This window comes from Rattus norvegicus, chromosome 5 (genome assembly GCF_036323735.1).
Source record: "Rattus norvegicus strain BN/NHsdMcwi chromosome 5, GRCr8, whole genome shotgun sequence".
Taxonomy (NCBI): Eukaryota; Metazoa; Chordata; class Mammalia; order Rodentia; family Muridae; genus Rattus; species Rattus norvegicus.
This window is the reverse complement of record NC_086023.1, coordinates 72,660,795-72,673,983: the sequence shown is the minus strand read 5'-3', so window position 1 is coordinate 72,673,983 and position 13,189 is coordinate 72,660,795. Positions and strand designations below refer to the sequence as shown.

At 41.1% G+C, this 13,189-nt stretch overlaps 1 long non-coding RNA gene across 2 annotated transcripts in view; it reads left to right on the top strand.

Moving 5' to 3' along the window:
• The window catches only part of LOC134478971 (uncharacterized), a 46,380-nt gene extending 33,987 nt beyond the window's left edge, over window positions 1-12,393 (top strand). For both annotated transcript variants that reach the window (XR_010051807.1, XR_010051806.1), the window contains exon 5: window positions 12,139-12,393. This is a non-coding gene — a long non-coding RNA (uncharacterized LOC134478971). The remainder of the gene's footprint in view (window positions 1-12,138) is intronic.
• Window positions 12,394-13,189: the final 796 nt, after the last annotated feature.

The window sequence follows — 13,189 nt, the reverse complement described above, 5'->3', positions numbered from 1 at the left end:
TACGAACGCTGTGAAAAAGGCGGCTTACAGAAGGAGAGGCTTATTTTGGGTAACAGTTCTAGATGGATAGAAGTCTCTCCTGGCAGAGAAACTTGTGTACAGGCAGCAGGCATAGCAGCAGGAGCACACATCTTTAAACAGAAGGATAACGCAGAGAAAACAAATTAGACATAGGGAGAGGCCTTAAACTCTCAAACCCTTCTACCCGATGACACTTCCTCCAGCTAGGCCAAACCTCTCAAGCCTCCCCCAGACAGCGCCAGCAAGCGCAGACCAAGTGTTTGAATCCCTGAGCCTTTGGCTGACATTCTCCTGCAAACCAACACAGCTCACATATCACTACTTGACAGAACTGGTCTAGAAAGATTCTCAGTAGCCAAAGGACAAGGTTAGGCTAGAAGCCAGGGCCAGAGAACTAGGAGGAAGCAGACAGACAAGTTTGCAGAGCCTTGAGGACACACTACTTCAGGCTCACGATTGTCTAAAGGTTGTTTTAAAGGTGTTCCGTGTAAAATGTAAAATAAATGAACTGACTACAGTTTACAGCTGATAGACACGGCCTATAACCTGAAATTTACATATTTGTATGATTCCACAATGTGACACTGGGAGGGATTTCTTCTTTTTCCTCTGGACTTTTTTTTTAAATTAATGCCAAGACTTTTATCAAGACACTTAACGCTTCTGAGTCTTGAGTGGACTGACATGCCTTGAAAACAAAAAAAGGATCCCTAAGTCAAGGAACACAGCCTCTTCCAGAGGGTAGAAGAGGCACAGAAGCAGGTTCTCCACACTGGCCTGAAGCAAGAAAAGCCCCCTCAACAACGTGGTTCCTGCTGAGACCCTTTTAAGCTCCTCACCTCCATAACTGTGAGATGATAACCTTCTGTTATTTTAAGCCTTCAAGTGCTGTTTCTTTGTGACAGCAGTAAGGGAATGCTAACAGATTTGTGACTGTAGGATGCTCCCGCTTCACCTTCCTTTAACTTTATGCCAATGCAACCATTCTGTTGCATCCAACGCCTTATGTAGTCCATTCAACACTATCGCAAAATGGGATTTTTGTTAAATCCCTTGGCCCAAATGGAGGCTAATGTTAAGATTCTAAGTAGAATTAAGGTAGGTGGGGCTAATCTGTGATGTTTAGTGTGGAGGCAGAATTAAAATGCGAAGAGAGTCAGAATCAAAATGAAGCCACTTGCAAAAAGTCCTAAGCCAAAAATAAATTAATAAACCTAGGAGACTGTGGAGATGCTCTTGTGCTCTTGTGTAAATATTCCTGATGCAAAAACTGTCTTTTTGTTTTTTTTTCTTTTTTTCCCTCCATCTTTATTAAATTGGGTATTTCTTATTTACATTTCAAATGTTATTCCCAGTTTCCAGGCCAACATGCCTCTAACCTATCTCCCTCCCCTTTCTAAATGGGTGTTCCCCTCCCCATCCTTCCCCCATTACCGCCCTCCCCCAACAATCCCTGGGGGTTCAGTCTTGGCAGGACCAAGGGCTTCCCCTTCCACTGGTGCTCTTAGTAGGCTGTTCATTGCTGCCTATGAGGTTGCAGCCCAGGGTCAGTCCATGTATAGTCTTTGGGTAGTGGCTTAGTCCCTGGAAACGCTGGTTGGTTGGCATTGTTGTTCACATGGGGTCTCAAGTCCCTTCAAGCTCTTTCAGTCCTTTCTAAGATTCCTTCAATGGGGGTCCCGTTCTCAGTTCAGTGGTTTGCTGCTGGCATTCGCCTATGTATTTGCTGTATTCTGGCTGTGTCTCTCAGGAGAGATCTACATCCGGTTCCTGTCGGCCTGCACTTCTTTGCTTCATCCATCTTATCTAGTTTGGTGGCTGTATATGTATGGGCCACATGTGGGGCAGGCTCTGAATGGGTGTTCCTTCTGTCTCTGTTTTAATCTTTGCCTCTCTATTCCCTGCCAAGGGTATTCTTGTTCCCCTTTTAAAGAAGGAGTGAAGCATTCACATTTTAGTCATCCTTCTTGAGTTTCATGTGTTCTGTGCATCTAGGGTAATTTGAGCATTTGGGCTAATATCCACTTATCAATGAGTGCATACCATGTGTGTTTTTCTGTGATTGGGTTACCTCACTCAGGATGATATTTTCCAGTTCCATCCATTTGCCTATGAATTTCATAAAGTCGTTGTTTTTGATAGCTGAGTAGTATTCCATTGTGTGGATGTACCACATTTCCTGTATCCATTCCTCTGTTGAAGGGCATCTGGGTTCTTTCCAGCTTCTGGCTATTATAAATAAGGATGCTATGAACATAGTGGAGCACGTGTCTTTGTTATTTGTTGGGGCATCTTTTGGGTATATTCCCAAGAGAGGTATAGCTGGGTCCTCAGGTAGTGCAATGTCCAAGCAAAAACTGTCTTAAGGGTTTGCCACCATGGTGAATTTGCACGAAGACTATGACAATCTTCCAAGGAAAATACTTCTGCCCAAGGACTGCCCCTCCAAACTTGGACAATGTCAAAGTTATTGATACTTGTAGCCAAGGATACTTGACACAAAACAACTTCTGGAAGCCTCCGCACCTTGCCTTTGACGGCATCCTCTTGCTTTGAAATCTGGTTCACTGACATGCATGTTCCTGTCACAATATTTGGCTAGTCCCAAATAAACTTATAAACAGGTTTGTAGGAGACTTTCTTTCCATGTATTAAGTGATGAAATGCATTTTCCCTTTGCGATATTTTCAATTAACAGTGGGTTTGAGGGGGATGAAATCCCTTCCTGGGAGGCAGAGCATTTGAATATTAAACAACTCCACTGTCAACTGTGACTATAACATAGAAACAGTCTAGATGACTTTTGCCAATAAACTCTGTAATATTGTTGTGACCACAAGTAAAATAACCTCCAATTGAACTTATAACAGCCAGAGGTTACATTCCTTCTTATTTCATGAAAAAAAAATGGTTGCCAAGGACCCAGGGGAAATGATCTGGCAGCAGTGGACTCTGTTTGGCCCCAGGAACACAGGGCAAGTGCAATTCAGGAAGCAGATGGCCACCTGAGGGTAGTTCTGCTTCTCACCAACTCTCTGCTGAAGATTAATGCCTGAGTTTGCTATATTAGAAAGTGTTTGCGAAGGCTTGGTGGATATGTATAAAATGTGGCCTACCCTGGGGATTTCTAGATCTGAGGAGCTTTGAACTGCCTTGCAAATCTTACTTGAATAGAAATGGGTTTGGAGTTGAGTTTGATCATCTATTTTTGCCTTGTATGTGTAATTATAGGTTGGCAATACATGAACTATTTGCACTAAGTGGCTATAACAGTTGGTTTGCTGGCTTGTTTGTTTATATTTTATTTGCTTATTTTGTATATGTAAGCACATACAGGTGTGTGCCCATGTAGGTGAATATGTACTAGAACATGTGTGTGAGGCCACAGGTCAACCCTGAGTATTGAGATAGGGTTTCTCATTAGCCTGCAATTCAGTTAGGCTAGACTGGCTGGTCAGTGAGTTCCTGAGACTCACCTGTCTTTGTCTTCCTAAGGACAACCTTACAAATCCACCTTTTAAATTTGTTTTTCAACATAGGTTCTGGGAATCAAAACCCAGGTCCTCATGTTAAGGAGGGAAGTACTTCACTGATGGTTCTTTCCAGCACCCCACGAGTCTTTTTGACTTGGGATTTTAACACTGTCACTTGAAAAGGAACCACATTAAGCCCCACAGACTCTCCAATGCTCAAATCTCCAAAGTTACGAGACTTGAAAATTGCTTTCTTTCTTATTGGCAGTAAGTTTGGGCATAAAATAACAAAACTGTCTATTGTATTCATCTTACTTGGTATAGATTTGCATATATTTTACTTCAGAAACAATGGGTCTTTTTTTTTTATCATAAAACGTTATTCCTGACCTTTCTACACTGTTATGTGGCACATGATATATATGATTTTTCCATTTGGAAATCTAAATCTCATTTTCTACCAAGAGTTCAGAGAAGGGATTTTGGAATTGCAAAGGAGATCCTGCATTTGCTCAGTAACTGGATTGAATTACCTCAGCATGTGACATTACGTGGAAATAGGCTCTGTGCAAGTACAATTAGTTAATTAAAATGATGTCATATTGGAGCACAGTGAATCCTGAATTTCAAAAACTTGATGCCCTGATGAGGAAGGACATATTGAAGGAAGCCATGTGACAATGGGGTCAGAAAGGGTGATGTAGCTACCAGCTGCAGCAGTCAGCAGTCACAAGATGCTAGGAGGCATGGGGGACTTCCCCTCGGCATCTCCAGAAAAAGCTAATTAAGCTGACACTTTGAGTTCAGACTTCTGCACTTTTGAACATTTTTTTCTAGTATGTTAAGACACCTACATTGAGTGTTATTATAGTGACCCCAGAAATTAGTGTCCAGAATCAGTTTAATTATAGGAATAACAACAGGAATATTGTCAAAATCTTGAAAGTATCATTTATTCCATCAATAAAACATCTTGAAATCTTTTATCACATTTACTGACTTTATTTAAGTGTGTGCTTTGGTGTGTGTGTCTGTGTATATGTGTGGTCATAGACACCGTTGAAAACATGTGCAGGTCAGATGACAATTTGGGGAAGTTTTCCTGTTTAACCATATGGGTTCTGGGACTTCAGTTCAGGTCATCAGGCTTAATAGCAAGTGCCCTTATCTACTGAACTGTCTTGTCGGTCCTAGAATATCTCTTTAGAATATTCTTTAGTAAAAGAATGATTGCGGAATTATAGTTTACATGGTAATATTGTGTTCCTCTTAATTAGTATTAATATGATATTCATTGGACACTATTTCTGATGAAAACTATATAATGATAAGAAATAGCAGAAATAAATTACAATGCATCCATAGTTTGGAATAAGCCTAAAAATTCAGAGTAAACCTAGCCAAAGATGTAAGCGTCAACAACGAACACTTTAAGACTCTGAAGAAAAAAAATCAAGGAAGATAAAGAAGATGGAAGGATAGATTGGTGGAATTAATATTGTGAAAAATGACCATCCTACCAAAAGCAATTAATTTACATATTCAATGCAGCCCCAATCAAAATCCCCACACATCCTTCACAGAAAAGTACTCAACATCATCGGCTGTCAGGGAAACACAAATTAAAACTACTTTGAGAATCCTTCCACCTCAAAGACATTGGCATATACTGGTATGCATACTATATATTCAATATAAACATTTTGTGTTTATGTATAATATATACATATATACATACTACACACGCGCACACACACACACACACACAATTATTCCACCGTATTCAGAACTATTAGGCAACCTACGAGCTAAAAAAATCTATTCTGTATATTAACTTGCTTTTCATGACTATAATGAAATACTTGATAGGTGGTCCTTATGAAGAAGCAGTTTGTTTAGCTTATAGTTAAAGAGGCTGGGGTAGCAGCCTTGGGTGTCTGCATTACCTCATGAGCATTGCTGTGGTGGCAGTGTACACTGGGGATGGCAACTGATTGTGTCTGGAATCAAGAACACAGAATGGGAGGGGCTGGAGTTGCTCCTTCAGTTACAACCTTGGTGAAAAATCCAGTAAGCTGTAGAAGGACTAGTCTGTGAAGGGAGACCCAACTCCTCTACTGCTTTTAACTTTTATTCTTCGCTCACACATTACATCTGACTGCAGTTCCCCCTCTCTCCGCCTCTCCCAGTCCCTCCCTCCACCTCCCCTTCTCCCTCCCCCAGATCAACTCTCCTATTTCCCTTCAAACAAACAAGCAAACAAACAGAGCAGGAACATCCCATAAAAACGGCCTAGCAGGATGCAGTAAGACTGGGCACAAACCCTCCTATCAAGGCTGGAGGAAGCAACCCAGTAGGAGGAAGAGTCCTGAGAGCAGGCAAAAGAGAATGTCCCCTACCCCCACTGTTAGGAGTCCCACGAGAACACCAAGCCACATCACAGGTATGTATGGTGAACTTCTACCTCTTAAAGGTTCAACCATCTCCTACCTGAGCCACTGTGGGAACCAAGCTTCCAGTACGGGAGCCTCTGGAGGGATATGAAAATCCTATCTCACCTGTAGCACCTCAGCTTGGCTGGCCTGACTCCTAGTCTGTGATTAAACTACTAGATTCATGCCTGCCCTCTTCTCCCTCCTTCCCTTGCTCTCTCCCTTCCCTTCCTTTCTTCCTTTGCTCCATCCTTCTCTTCTTCCACCCTTCGGTCTCTTCTTGCTGGAGATCAAACCCAGTCCTAAGAGGAGCCAGTAAGCTGCATCTCCTAGCCACCAAATTCCATTTTTAGACCTTTCTCCTTTTTTTCCCTCTGGGCACCTGAAAGTCATTAACAGAAAACAGAGCTCAACTCCCATTTCTTGTTTGTTTGCCAGTGCCATGCTTTGGGCAATTTTCATGTTATTGAATTGAGTCGCTTTCCCATCATCAAAGCAGGAAAAAACAGTGAGTGTCCCATGGGGTTATTGTGTGAGTCAAGTAGACAGTGTGTGTGCCGAGACCTGCTTAGCTGTGGGTGGCCACAGGTCAGTTCTCCTGCAGACTTGATTCACTCCCCTTTTGAGAACTCTTCACAGGGTCTCGGGCAGCACTGGCCACTCCACCCTCTGGCTCCAGGAAAGTCATCTTCTTCAACCTAAAGCAATATCCACGAAAGTGAATTGAGATTTTTCTTTTTTAAAAACTTAAGTTTCTCTTTCCCAGCTAGGTTGAGAGTTTTTCCAGAACACAAATGTACCACTTTCCTCTCTGAATCCCTAGGGCCTGGCACAGTCTGGAATGTGGCAGAACTTAACAAGTGTTTAGAGAAAGAGGGAATCCTAGTCTGCCCAGACACACTCAACTTGCTACATACACCAGGGATGATCTTGAACCCCTGGTCCTCTGGCTTCCACCTCCAGGAACTGGGGTTACAGATGTTGCCACCATGCGAAGCTTTCTGGTGACTACATCATCCTCTAACTACAACCAATTTTTCCCTCTGGTAGGAGCTGAGTGCTCTGATCACATTCTTCCTTGAATCATAGTCATTTGCAATTGTTTTTTTTCCCTTTCCTTTAATTTAGCCTCCCCACCTCTCCAACCCTCCTGCAGATGCAGTCACGTGGCGGCTGGAACTGAATCCCATTCATCTCAAAGCTCCCAGCAGTCTCTGCCATCATTTAAGATCCAATTGTTCTTGAGCGAGGAGCAAGGGATATGACTCACTCACACAACAAACAATACAGTGTTGACCTTTCTGCACAGGCCTGCTCAGCAAACCACATCCCTGTTGCACAACAGGGAGGGCGGGGCTGTTGTCGATGCTAAAATCAGTCAGAGTTATTAGAAGTCATCCCCTTCTCGAGATAAAAGACAGTTCCAAACTAGTAACTCATGTCACATTTAAAAAAAAATTCTGGGCCTTTCTATTTCACTGAAATGTTAGGACAAAATAAAGCAAAACTTAAGTCATGTATATATAACATAGAATACAAACTCTGAGCTGGCTGGGGATCAACAGAACTGATGAGGACATGAAGGAAAATTGGAATGTGGCGATAAGATTGTACCATTTCCACAGACAAAGACGTTTAAACAAGTCTAATCTTAACAGCAATGTTAAATTGACCTAGCGTATGTGGCTGCTTAAGATGAACTGCACTGTTGTTACGTTATATTAAAGTTACCTTACAGACAGAAAACAGCTGAGTGGAGATTTTCGCAGAGTCCGGTAGCACCTTGGTGAATTTTCCATCCATTCAAATAATATCAGCTGAGCTTCCAGCATATGCCAGCACTGTGCTAAAAATGGCTGCTAGGTAAACACAACATGGGCCTTGCCCTCACTTTCTTCTTTCTTGTTATTAAATACTCCTTAGTAGCCATATTTATCCCAGTCACGCCAATGGCCAAACATGCCAATTGCTTACAAGGAATGAAGAGAATGTTCCTGAAGCAGTTCAGAAGATTTGAAGGGCGTTATGCAATACACCTATGTGACGATGTGCCATCCTGGTACTGCTGTGCTAAAACTCAACCATGCCTTTGCACTGTTAAGACCCTTTTGCTTTTGACTTTTAAATTTCATATAGCCAAGTCCTCTGATCTCATTTGATTATTGGTTTCTGAACTTAAAACGTGTTTGTACCATTTAAAAAGGAGAGGGTATGTTGGTTACTCCTAAAATATAAACATGCTGCCCAGCATGGTGTTTCATAGAAGTTATTTTCCCTCTTAAATGTCCGCATCTCCTCCTCAGTCTTGCAGAACAATAAAAGGAGAGCATTTAGGTATCTTCTGATTCAACCTGGCTAAACATTTCCTTTCTTTTTATAACCTCTGGAGGTGTTTTATTTTCTACAGAGTGGGGGGTTTGCAAAACGTATTACAAAATGAATTCTCTTATTAGTTCCTAACATGTCACTTTCTCATTTTAATTAGAGACATTCTCCACCAATCAGAGAAGGTGACTATTGTATTAAAGACATTCTCCACCAATCAGAGAAGGTGACTATTGTAACCTAATTGGAATTTATAGTAGGCAGTGTGGCTATTGATTCTGGAGTCAGATTTTCGAAGGTTGAGTCTTCTCTTTGACACTTACTAGCTATATATCACATGTCTAGCTATGCCTTGGTTTCCTCATCTGTGGAATAGTGCCAACCGCAGCAGCAACCACACCGGCGTGTAAGGAGTCTTGCTTTGTTATAACTGCCTTATGATCCTGTCAGACCCAAAGTAGGAGAAGTTGTGTTTAAATTAAGGTTTCCGAAAACCTTATGAACCTGGGAACACTCGTTCCTATGTCATAAGAATCCAAGGTTCTAGGATCCCAGGCCTAGTTCTCCTTTAAATATAAGAAACCTGAATGCCAGAGGAATGAGCTTCCTGAAGACTAGTAATGGCTAGCCAGCACTAGAACCCAGAACCCACATATAAAAGGGACTATACACTTGTTAAACTAGTTCAAAGTCTGCCTGTAAAAGTTTCAAATGCACCTAGATCATGGCTATGAAACAGACAACGGTGTCACCAGCTCATGTTGGAGACTCTGTCTGCAGAAAGCACTCGAGTCCTCTTGATTTCCCATGGAATAAATGGAAACTCTGGGCATCTCTCTCTAGAATATGAAAATGACAAGTAATCAAAGAGCATCACACATAACTTCCTCAAAAAAATAAATGACAGAAGCTGAGCATGGTGGGCCACGCCTTTAATTCTAGCACTAGGGAGACACAAGCAATGGGCTTGTGAGCTCATGAAATAAGCAACCAATAAGACCCTTCAGAAATATAAAAACAAGTTTTAAAATAAATTATGACTCAGAAGTATAGTTAGCACTATAACACTGTTTCTATTTTATATGTATGTATATGTGTGTGCATATATGTGTGTATATGTTATGTGTATATATGCACATGTGTGTTATATGTATATATGCACGTGTATATCTATAAGCTGACCTGGAAGTATAAGTACTATGATAATGGGTGTGGACAAGAAAGAGCTTCTGCCTAGAATTCTGTAGAGGGATGAAGGTGCTGAAAGGCAGCCATGCTATGGGAGGAAGCCAGCAAGCCCTTGCTCTAAGACCCTGCCCTGACTTCATACTCCAGGATCCCAACTAGACTCACAAGGGGCTAAGTAAACTTCCTAGACCAGTCGTTACAGCGGCCTAGGCCTACTGCAATCAGTTATTGAATATGCACATTGGGGGCCTGATGAGTAACTTCATACCTATGGAAACTTGGAAATGATAAGTCCCCAAATGCCAGCAGCTGAGTGTACTCAGTATCAGTGAGGACTCTGTAACACTCATTTCCATTGCTGTTGGGATTGTTAACACATACAAATTATGGAGAAGGCTATTAATGCATAAGGTTTTAAAGCTATTTTATTTGACTAGTGATTCATAACTAGAAATCTATTTTAAAGGGAGAAATAGAGGGGTTGGGGATTTAGCTCAGTGGTAGAGCGCTTGCCTAGCAAGCACAAGGCCCTGGGTTCAGTCCTCTGCTCCGAAAAAAAAGGGGGGGGGGGAAGAGAATTAGAGACATGTATACAACGAAATGTCTACAACTGTCTAACAGAACTATATGTTTGCAAAATACAGGAAATAACTTCATGGTTAAAACCAGGATAATGGATAGAAATATACGTGTATATAGTAGAAAACAAAATAGTTGTTATAAATATTTTTCTGAGAATACATTCATTGATGTGAGAAAATACTTAGGATCTAATACCACATCAAAAAGTCAGGGTAATAACGAAGAATAATGGTGTACACCTATAATTTCAGCACTCGGGATCTGAGGCCCGCCTGGGCTAAAAATTAAAATAAAAACCTATACATGTACTTTTTAGGCATATTTTAAGAAATAGTCTGTCTTCAGAAAGAAGACAACAATGAAATTAAGCCAGATGTGGACAGTGGTCATCTAAAAATAGAATTATACTCTTGACCTTAGCCAAAAGGCTAAGGAGTAATTGAGTAGGATTATAAGGGATATTTTTCTATATGTTATGTAGTTTCCACATTATATACTTTAATAATGAAACCAATTTTTTATTAACAATAAAACATGTTTACAATGTCACAAAGCAACCCAAACACCTAGTTCCTTTTCACAGAAACACTTCATAGTTTCAGGTATATCCTTCTAAGGAATCTGTGTTGTAGAAATAATTCATGTGTATGCTAACATTTATCCTTTCACAAATGAAAGAAAACCACGAAACTTTATTTTTTTATTTAACAATACATCCTGAAAGTCATTCCACAGAAGAAAAGGCACAGCTAGACCATTATTTTTCATTTATTTGCTTTTAGTTGAAATTAAATTGTTAAATATATATATGTATGATTTTTTAAATTAAAAATAATATATAAAAATAAAATTACACGCACTTACAGGGCACCATTTAGTGTTTGTTACATATATAACACATTATCTCGTTGTTTGTAATGACTACATGGTAGTCTCTTATGTGACTGGAAGGTTATTTGTTTACTCTGTTCCCTACTACTAGATATTTAGGTTGTTCCACAATTTTTGCTAGTATAAACAATGTTACAATGAACTAACTATGTGTGTGTGTATGGTGTGTACGTGTGTGTGTGTGTGTATGTGTGTGTGTGTGTGTGTGAGAGAGAGAGAGACAGAGACAGAGACAGAGACAGAGACAGAGACCATCAATCTATAGTGAACTCCTTGTTATAAAACTAATGGGTCAGGGCTTATGTCATAGCTGGGAGGTGTATGCCCATAATCTCAGCAGCCAGGAGGTTGAGATAGAAGTGCCCACAAATTTGAGATCTGTCTAGATATCATAGTGAGTTGTAAAGCAAGCACAGGCTGAGAGTGAATCTTGACTCAAAAAAAAAGTATATTACAGAGCGGGAAACATATATGCATACATGAATTTTAAAAGTTTATTTAATAATGATTTGTGACCTTGGAACAATAGTTTTGTTTTAAAACCTTAATTATAATAATACTTGGTTTGTAGCTGGGCATGATAGTGCAGGCCTTTAAATACAGCATTAGGGAAGCAGATGGATCTATGTGAGTCTGAGGCCAGCCTGGTCTATATAGCAAGTTCCAAGACACCCAGGGCTAGCCATTAAGGCTTTGTCTCAAAAAAAAACAACAACGAACCAAGCCCAGCACCTTAGCTCTCCCACTGAGCTACATGTCCACAATGGCACATCCTTCAGGTTTCCCAGAAACAGAGTGAGACAAATGTAAGTGTGTTTATGGCAGTGGTTCTGAACCTCTGTGTCACAATCACCCTGTGACCAGCCTTTTCATAGGGGTTACCTAAGACCCCTATGTGGAAAGCACACATATTTATATTATGATCCACAACAGTAGCAAATTATAGTTACAAAGTAGCAAGGAAAATAATTTTATGGTTGGGGTCACCATAACATGAGGAACTAACTGTATTAAAGGGTCACAGCAATAAGAAGGTTGACACTGGGGACAGTGTCACCAAAGAATCCTTTAAGGAAGGAGGAAAATACATCATTGCTTCAGGCCAAGTATAGTCCCAGCTTGCCCCAATAGGAACACGGGAACATGGTCAAATTGCAGGGCTGGACCCAGGCTCAAGAAAAGGGGTCATGAGTTTTAACTTCCTATCTGTCCAACTTTGGTTGCAGGTATGCAGAACATAAACTCTTATGGGACAATTCCTGGAAAAGGAAGCCATGCTGTCATTAGTTGAGAATATTTGAAGCAGCTGAAGGACAGACAGTCTCCTGCACTACAGAAAAATCTGGACAGGGCACCGAAGACATCCACCATTCCAACCCAACCACTTCCTTCTGTGTCAAGGTAGAGAAGCCTTGAATGTATTCATTGCTCTCCTCAGCCTTTGATTAAAGGTCCTCGTTATACGTTATACATGCACACCAAACAAGGTAAGCAGAGAAATCTGTCACCTCTGCTAACAAGTGTACCTGTCGGCAAAGAACTAAGGGACATTTTCACTGTTGTCAAGCACAGGTGTTCCTCAGTCCATTTGGCTATTGGTTTGGGATGGCCCTTTGTGAATCCTTAGGTTGGGATTGTAATACAAGTCTTTGCAAATCTTACTGGAAGTTTCCTGAAATGTCCATTTCTGGTTTTAAAAGCCCCTTTCCGGGGCAGATACCATAGCTAAGGTAGAGAACCAACGGATGACAGATGCAACATGATTTACCCTCTTCCCACAATCCCCTGTGTCTCCCAGAGGAATATCACACTACTAATATGGCCTTAGTATAGATTCGAACTTATTGTTTCCTTTTTCAAAACCCCAATACAGTTTCTCAGGGACAGTTAACTCTGCAATAGAGAATAGCTCTCTGGCAATTAAAGTTTCCCATATATACTCAGTAGGGTTTATTGGAACATGGTGGTGGTCTTGTGCCTGGCGGGGTGGTGGTGGTGGGGGGGTGACGAAAGCAGTCAGGGTTAGATGCCAGGCTTCCTTGACACATCTGCATTTTACATGGTTGCTGAAATACCTCAGAGGCCTGGCTTTTCTCTGTGGCATTGCCACCTGGCTCACAGACATACATAGCTCATGCTAATTATTTACAGCAACTTTCCTGGGGATTTTCCTGAGCAGGTTTTAAGATCTCTCAGCCTTTCTGCACCTTTATACCCAGGAGGCTGAGCTCTGACATGCTGCCCCCCCAGGACCAAGGGAAGTCTCAAGGCAAGAAG